The sequence below is a fragment of the Triticum aestivum genome, chromosome 2D, assembly GCF_018294505.1.
Source record: "Triticum aestivum cultivar Chinese Spring chromosome 2D, IWGSC CS RefSeq v2.1, whole genome shotgun sequence".
Lineage (NCBI taxonomy): Eukaryota > Viridiplantae > Streptophyta > Magnoliopsida > Poales > Poaceae > Triticum > Triticum aestivum.
In genome coordinates this window covers 151,783,386-151,792,955 of record NC_057799.1, presented here as the reverse complement: position 1 = coordinate 151,792,955, position 9,570 = coordinate 151,783,386, and positions in this window count along the sequence as shown.

The following is a 9,570-nucleotide window of genomic DNA, read 5'->3' as shown; positions in this document are numbered from 1 at the left end:
ACTGAAAGTGAAATACCTAGAAAGGTGAACTGAATCTTTGGGCCTCTAGAAACAATGCAAGCCTGAAACTGAAATACCTAGAAAGGTGAACTGAATCTATGGGCCTCTAGAAATAATGCAAGCCTGAAATTGAAATACCTAGAAAGGTGAACTGAATCTTTGGGCCTCTAGAAATAATGCAAGCCTGAAATTGAAATACCTAGAAAGGTGACCTGAATCTTTGGGCCTCTAGAAAGATTTATTACCTCCTCAAGCAGCATCAAACAATTCCATGCGTGCACCACAAATCTATACCAAGTTTGATCAGGATCTACTTTTCGAATTCCGAATTAGCGCTAGAGCAAGCAAGATCAATGATATGGCCGTGAGACAGAGAAGGAACGAACAAACTCACCCCTCTCGCGACCTCCTTGGTAGATGCGCCGCCGCCGTGCACGACTGAGGGAGAAAAACGACTGGTGACGGGGAGCGGGGCGACCTTCGAAGGCCGGAGGGAGAGGGCGGCCGGAGTAGGGCGGCGGAGGCCGGAAGGAGAAGGCGGCGGGAGGAGAGAGAGGGCGAGCGGCCCTATGGGGAACAGAGAGGAGTCGTGCGAGAGGGGGGGGGACGATCTGGTGCGGGCAGGGGAGATTTTTTTAGTTCTCTTTTAGTGGGCCCGAGGATAACTAACCCAATTAGAACCTCTCCACCGGGCTAGTTTTTTTAGCTGGGTTAGAGCAAACTAGCTCAAACTTACCCCTCTTGTTTCGATAATTTGAGGCTATTTCAACCCAAACTAGCTCTAACTCAGGGATCCAAACAAAGAGGAGTGTTATTGTACATGCTACAGTGTGGACCGTAGCACATTGTTTTTTATGGCCATATCACCACATTGTTTTCTACTGCTGGTTCATCGGGCTACCGTGGTTCGCACTGCTGGTTCACTGGGCTACCGTGGTTCGCACTCCTCTTATCTGAGTAGTACTCTAGTATAGTACTAGTATATACCGCATCATTCTTTGCTCCTTCTTACTACTCCGACATGTGGGAGAGCCAGCATCCGGGTCGACGTGTCATGCACCAGATTAGAGCGCGGAACGGAAGGGGGGCATCACCCCGGTCGGAGCGCCAGTAATTCATGACTATAGTGAGTGGTCATATCACAAGTCTTTCCAGTAGTAACGCGCCGTCAAATCGCACAGCCCCACTCGCTCACCCTCCTTGCCTCTCTGTCAAACCGCCTACCCGAAAACTGCCGCGCGTACTGCCCGAGAAAAGCCCCGCCCTCAACTTTTAACTACGCGAAAATAGTTCGAGCTTGTTCGTTCTATATAAATACAGTACTTACTGTATGTTTATTCACCCGTGGGGTTGTTCAATGAATGGAGGGGCGGGGAGCACAAGTGAACAATACTGTAGTACTACTAGTAGTAAGTAGGAGTCGTACAGTAGTCACCTTAAATAGAGAGTTTCTTTTCTTTAATGCCACGTACACAAATTGAAACGCTTGTTGTGGAGAGAAAAAAGATAATCACTCCACTATATATGGACGCAGAGGCCTGAGCGCTTGCTTTACTAGGGTTGCTCTCTTTATTCTCTCAACCTCTCCAGATATAAATAAGACAGCGGTAGCGACATTTTCTCTCTGCTCACCGCTGGTCACAGATCCGGCCGGATCCCTTCGGCCGGTGTGTGTAGAGGACTAAAAGGTGCATCATTCATGCGGTCATCGCCGCCGAGGGAGGAAACCCACAGCTGCCGGAGGGGCCCGATCCTCTGCCCGTGCCGTTCTCTCCGACACAGCGCCGGCTCAGGAGGTCCTCCGACTCTTCTTCCTCCCTGCCGTATTGTCCGCATATCCGACCTACTGCCGCCGACATCCCGACGACCCTCAGGTATAAGTTCTTTGAAAGCGGCCTTGCTCTACTGCCCCAGCTCCCCACGTGTCTGCATGTGCATCTTTTTCTACTCCCATCAGCTCTTCCAAAGCCACCTAAATTTTTAGTATTATTAGAGGTAAAGCTACTTCATGCATTCGAATCTAGGGCTTAGTTCAAACAACGAAGAAAGGGGGAAAGTTGTAGCATGAATCTAGGACTTGATTCAAAGAGGAAATAATATGGTGAAAGTAGTAGAGACCGGATACCCAACCGGTCTCTTGGTTGAAAAGGGAAATAATGGGAAAACGCAGTACAAACTGGATAAGGAACAGATCTATTATTGGTTGAAAATAGGATAGAAAGTGGCGGCTGGTGGACAAGTCAACAGAGTATGTCCAGGATTAGATTTGCTGCCATCACATAGTAAAAGGTCTCCAGGATTAGATTTGCTGCCCTCACATAGTAAAAGGTCTCCAGGATTAGATTTGCTGCCCTCACATAGTAAAAGGTCCCCAGGATTAGATTTGCTGCCCTCACATAGTACAAGGTCTCCACGATTAGGTTTGCTGCCCTCACATAGCATGAACAAACTCGGCATCACCACTTTATGCATCCTTGTAGGTACATTGTGCTGATGCGTGCACTGTCGCATATCCTTATACCAACCTTTTGCTGTTGTTAATGTAAGGGCGCATGTAAAATGAAGCGATCACACTGTTACCTTAGGGACATGTCTAACCAGTGTTATTGTTAATCTAATGCCTCCAGTGATATGATGCAATTAAACTGTGTTACAAATGGCACTCCTGCTGTTTTCCCCAGTATGATAAGTAAGTTGCTCCTTTACGCTGCTGAGTGTCCTGGTGTCCCCACAGTCCCATGCCCTTAAACCAACTCTTTAGCTGCTATTGATTTACTGTGCCTGGTAAACAAGCAATGCCACCATTAAAGTAATCCCATATTTGAGGAATCTCATTGTTGATCGTAATGCTTCTGGTAACATGAAGCATTGCTGACGTTTTAAAATTTCTACTGTCCTTGCGTGATTGCCATGAACATAATTAAGATGCTTCTTTTCATTTTGTATATGTTTCGTATATTCTTATTGACCAGCAACTGTTGACTTTCTCTCTTTTTGTGCAGATAGGGATATCCATTTCACCTTGTTGCTATTGTGACCTTTTGGTGAACTGCACAAAACACTTTTTGGAATGAGTGTCTTGTGCAGTTCAACTAAAATGTTAGATGGGCAACATCTCTCAATTTTGGTGGAACTGCACAAAATGGTGATTGGAGTTTCCAAAATCTCCGTCAAATTCTGCTCGTAATCTCGTGCAACATTTTATTAGCCTTTGCAAGATGAGCCGTAGCTGAATGATGCAATCTTTGCTTCATTTCAGGCGAACTGCAGAAAAAGTGGCATGAATTGAATCATCGGGTGGACCTGCAGGTTGACTTCCACTAGTGCCACTATTAAAAGTAATCATGCTCTTTATTATCCGCGCTGTGCAAACAGGAATACTCAACTACGGATGTTGTGACGGTCAAGAGCATTCGCCAAGTTCTTCGATTGTATGACATGGCTAGCCAAGATGGATTTAATCCCGATATTCACTTTATCAAAAGGCTCTAATGGGTTGGTTCTGAATCTTGCAAGCTGGGAATCAGTGAGATGTGTAGGCATCTTTGTTGTACTTATTATTTGAATCTTATTTGTTGGTTCTGAATCTTGCAAGCTGGGAATCAATGAGATGTGTAGGCATCTTTGTTGTACTTATTATTTGGATCTTATTTGTTGGTTCTGAATCTTGCAAGCTGGGAAACACTGCATGATGATGCAGAGGACAACAACCATAACAAACAGTTCAAACTTGGTAGTATTATCTTTGTGAAAGTGCGACAAATGTGCTGATCGTGAGCGTCCTGAGAATAATAATTCTAATTGTTGTGCATGTTGATCCTGTGGCACTGATAGAACGAGCGAATGCATTGCTTGTTTTAAGTATAAATTTCTATTAAAGCTAATTAAATTTAAGTAAAGTGACCACTAACTCCTGTTATTACAGTACCAATACAGAACCGCTCGTGAACCGACGTGTGGCCGAGGGTGCATCTTCTGCCGGGCGTGCAGCGGACGAGGGAGGGGTAGAAACTGTTGTCGCCTGTACACACTCAGCTTACTATCGAATCCAGTTCCCCAAGAGCTAAAAAACGAACTGCTGCCGCCGCCTACACACTCGTTCACTCGAAGAGACTCCAATGGCGATCCGAGGGGTGAGCCTGCTGGATATGGACTTAAGCAAGGAGTTCCCCTTTGAGTTCGCCGTTCAGTCCTATGGCTGCACCAAGTTGAATGTGATGTACACCAACGATACGGACTCGGTGAAGCTCTGCCTTGCCTTAGTCCTATGGCTGCACCAAGTTTTGGAGCATTTGCCCGTTTCATCGGCAGCGCCGACTGCACCTTCGCTACGGTGGAGAGAAGGAGGAACGCGATGATTCGGCCATCTGGTGCAACAAGCTTGTCGACATCCAGAAGCAATACAAGATCATCAGCAACGGGCAGGAGAAGGACTCCGTGGTTGACCTCGCTAAGACCATCATCGACCCCTGATACGCCAACACGAAACAAGACGACCTGAACACGTGGGAGGTACCTCTGAATCTAGCCTACATAACCTACGCGGCCAAGGACGCATACGCATGCTACGACATGTACAGGCAGATCTTGGACATGAGGGCGTGTCTGCTTCCTGTAACCGACGAGTACACGGACAGCCACAGCGTCATGATCAAGCGTGCCAGGAAGGTCTAGATGTTGTACTTTATCTGTTTATAAGCACCTTTGTCATCTGAGTGTTTCATGCATTAGCCTATGTGTCGTAATTATCTATTTTGTCCGAAATATTTCTTTTAAGAACCCATTAACCTGATTGCTTTTTTTAGTGGCTATTTGCTTATGTATGTAAACTAGTTCACTTGTCCATAAAAAAACTAGTTCACTCGGCTGCCGTGCTTTGAATCTCCTTCCTCCCAACATATTCCCCTCCTCAGGTGGACCCAACAGGTCTCTGAATTTTCTCCCACTTTCTTTTTCGATGTAAACTAAGTTTTCTCCCAGCACTAGTAGGAAATGGGGCTTTTACCCCGGTTCATAAGGGCCTTTAGTCCCGGTTCTAGAACCGGGACTAAAGGGTCGTTACTAATGCCCTAGCCCTTTAGTCCCGGTTCTTACATGAATCGGGACTAAAGGCCGTCCACGTGGCCGGTGCGGGGAGCCCAGGCAGGAGGGCCTTTGGTCCCGGTTGGTGCCACCAACCGGGACCAATAGGCATCCACGCGTCAGCAGCTAGCAGGAGCTGAGGTTTTTGTTTTTTTGAAAGGGGGTGGTTTAGGGGTTTTGGGGGGTTAATTTAGGTGTTTCATATATTGTGTTAGCTAGCTAATTAATATCGAGAAGTGTCCTCTCTTATCTCCGTGCTTGGTCGACGCTACGTACTATATACGTATGGAGAGGACTAGACACACTAGCTAGTAATCAAATGAAGGAAACAGAAGATCGTCATGAATATATGCATACAGAGAGAAGTGATATCGACCACCTCTCCTTCTCCGAGATATTGGTCGAACAACAAGTTCTCGTATATCTATCCGACACTACCGGCTACATATATACAATAATTATCTCTTACAATACAATCTCCTAATTAAATTGTAGGAACACAGGGTCCACATAGTATTCTCCGTTTTCAGCGATCACGTGGTCAAGGAAGAACGCCGCGAATTCCTCTTGAATTCCTCGCATACGATCTTCTGCTAGGAGTTGATCCCGCTTCCGAAAAATCTAATTTGAAGAAGGGGGTCAATACATATATATATATATGAATAAATGAAACTCAACACAAATGATGGTAATAAAATAAAATTGTGAATATTATTTCTTACGCACTTCATATTGTTCTTCAGTGTAGCCCCGCTCACAGGTCGTGTAGCGGATGGACTCGCAAACGTAGTATCCACAGTAATTATTCCCGGGTTCCTGCCACAACCACTTTACAAGAAATAGAGGTCAATCTAACTGATAAGCAAGCATGCTAAATGGTATTGATCAAACTAGCGCTTGAATCACTAGGAGATGCGCGGAACATGCTACTATAGTACTTACTTTCGGGTGTTTAAATAGCAGCTTCTTCGGCAGTCCCGGAGCTTTTGAGGTGAATTTTCTCCAAACCCTGCCAGACAAAGAAAACAATTACTTGATATCAGGAAATGAACAAAGTTGCTGATATGGTGGATAATGATCGATTTAACTTACTTCTGGAGCATTTGAGTCATGTTCGCATAGTCCTGGGGATCTTTTCGTTTCGAGTCTAAGACGATTACTACTCCCGGCTCAAGCTTAATCTCTAGGAGAATATAGTGGAAGCTGCGCATGCATGCATAAGTCATCAATTACATTACCATAACCTGGACTAATAAGGGAAACCGAATATGCACAAGACAGTAACACTCACTTGAAGTTGTAAGGAAAGAGTATTATATCTTTGTTTTGATTTAATACCAACGATTGTAGCAAGTTGGCCTCGGCTTCTTTGGGATTTTTTTCAACCGTATATGCATCTATGAGATTTGTGTTAATGAACCCAATATCACCGATTTGTCTTTTCTTCAATTCGGCGATCTTCAATCTGCATAATATAGTGAGCATAAGTATAAATACATGCAATGAAAGAGCTGACCTATATACAGAGACTTAATGACAGAAGTAGTACTACTTACAGACAGTAGCAAGTGATCGTTGTTTTATCGAGGGACTTTAGATTGTAAAGCTGGAAGAAATCCTCAAATGGAACATTCAACAGTTCAATTCCAACGAGGTCATGCTCCGGCTTAACTCTCAGCGTCAAAGTACTCATCCCATCAGACTCTCTGCAGGTTTTCATGTACCAATCATGTAGTCTTCGCATCATCGTGCTTAGAGATCTGACATCTTTGACGAGAGGCTTCCCGTAATGGTATTTGTGGTTGTCCACCTCCATGATTTCATAATGTACATCGTCAGGCAGGTAATCTCCAAGATTGCTATAACCGGGCACCATACCCGGATCATTAGCGACGATGTCTTTTGACACCTTGAGCGGGGGGCACGATTGGTTCGCTTGTTCGCTGAGCTGGGCAATTTTTTTCCCAGCTCGTCGTTCTTTCATCCTTTTATCACTGACAGTACTTCCCGACCGCTCCGCTTCGGCATATGCCTTTCCAAGAACGCGCTCATAGTTGCCTCTTGGCGAAGACTTTGGTGGTTTTGTCAGGGCAGCCAGAGTGCGCTTTGCTTTCACCGGATCTACCTTCTCCTCCTCGACTTTGGTGGTTTTGTCAGGGCAGCCAAAGAGGTTCTTCACTTCGGCTCGCACGATCTTCGCGTTCTCCTCCTCGGTCCTCTCATATGGTAACTTCTCTGGAGTCTTCAGAGAAGGACCGAATCTGTATTGCCTCCCGCCTCTGGCAGCTGTACTGCTAGATGCCGGCAGAGCAGACGGAGCGGCTGCGGCTGTCTTCTTTCCTTGCTTACAAGGCGGAGGAGAAGGACTACGACGCACCGGAGCAGCCGCAACGGTGGCGGGTCTCTTCCGCCCTTGCTGACGAGGCGGAGAAGGAGGAGGCTGGCTGCCCTGGCGCGCCGGCGCTGGCGGAGAAGGAGGCGGAGTGCCGCCACGCGCCGGAGAAGGAGGCTGAGTGCCCCGATCACTCGCCGGAGGAGGAGGCGGAGGAGGAGGCGGAGTGCCCTTACTCGCCGGAGCCGTCCAGTTCGGAAGCTTGATGAGCTCCTTCCGCCATAGGCATGGAGTCTTCAGAGCTAAACCCAGGGCGAGTCTCCCCTTCACCGGTAGGGTGGTCAAGCTGGAGGTCCTCAAATCCCTCCATTATTTCATCCACCATCACCCTAGCATATCCTTCTGGAATCGGCCGGCAGTGGTAGGTTGCGCCGGGTTCAGTAGGTAAAACAGAGCCAACAGCCGCCTTGACTTTCAAGTTCTGCCATTCCGCCATAAGGTGGCAATGTTGAGACTCTGTGATAGCATCCACGGGGTAGCTAGGAGTAGCCGCATGCTCCAGCTGAGGCAGCTCGGTGGAAGCCACGCTGCTTCTACGCTGAGATGGCGGTGTAGCTTCGGGGGAAGTTTCGGCACCTCTATTGCCGTCTCGTTCCTCTAGCACTTGAACCCTTTCGTGCAGACACTGAATTTGGATCTGCTCCACTTTTTTCCTCCTCTCCTGGATTTTGTAACCGCCCACGTCCGGAAAACCAGCCTTCCATGGAACAGAGCCTGGCGTGCCTCGTGTCCGTCCAGGGTGCTCAGGATTCCCGAGGGCCATTGTGAGCTCGTCGTTCTCTCTGTCTGGAACGAACGTCCCTTGCTGCGCTGCATCGATATAGTGCTAAAACTTCTTGACGGGTATTGCAAGTTGCTCGTCCGTCCAACGACACCTCCCTGATACAGGGTCCAACGTTCCGCCAGCCCCGAAGAACCAAGTCCGGCAACGGTCTGGCCAGTTCATTGTCTGTGGTTCGATCCCTTTATCAAGCAGATCCCTCTCAGACTTGGCCCACTTAGGCCGGGCTTTGAGGTAGCCACCTGACCCCGTGCGATGGTGAAGCTTCTTCTTCGCAGCATTCATCTTGTTTGTCGCTGACATCTTCTTACTCTTTTCCGATGTCTTGTGGGCCACAAATGCGGGCCAGTGATCTCTGATCTTCTCATACCGGCCGATGAATTCAGGTGTCTCTTCTTTGTCGACAAACGTTTTCAGCTCATTCTTCCACCTCCTGAATAGGTCTGCCATCTTCTTAAGAGCATGAGACTTGATTAATTGCTCTATAACTGGCTTCTCCGGATCCTCCTCTGGCGGTAGGGTGAAATTTTCCTTCAGCTCAGTCCAAAGATCATCTTTCTGCATATCATTGACATAAGACACCTCAGGGTCTTCCTTCTTAGGCTTATACCATTGGTGGATGCTGATCGGGATCTTGTCCCTAACTAGAACCCCGCACTGAGCAGCAAAAGCATCCTTTGTCCGGAGGGGTTCAATCGGTTGGCCGTCGCGCGCGATTGCTGTGATCTCAAACCTTTCATCCGAGCGCAACTTTCTCTCCGGGCCTCGTCTCTTTACCGCAGTTGTGCTTGATCCGGAGGGCTAGAAAAAAGAAGAAAGACGAGTGTTAATTAATATGTGTACATACCAAAACAATGAATGCATCAATTAGCTAGTCAGCACAGGCTTAACTAATATATTTACCTGGCCGGACTCTGTTCGGTCACCAGAGCCGTCACCACGGGCTCCTTCTTGCACCAGCATTGGGTCACCGGAGCCATCATAATCATGTCTTTCCTCCTCCACTCTTCGATCACCGCAGCCAGCTTCTTCACCCTGTTCTTCCAGACCATCATTGTCGTTAAGATACGACAAGATATCACCTCCGGCTAAGATTATGTCCCCCAACACCTCTTCTGCTTGCTCATCTCGTCCGTGCTCCATTGTTTCTGCAAATATTACAACATGGCAATTATTACACAAACATGACAGCAGGTGGATATATTAGTGCAAACGTAGACCTAGCTTATTCCGGGTTTGGGGTGGACTAGGCAACGCTTCAAGGGTAGGGCGCGGCGGGAGGGGGTAGGAGACCGACATCGTTTTTTTATAGGGT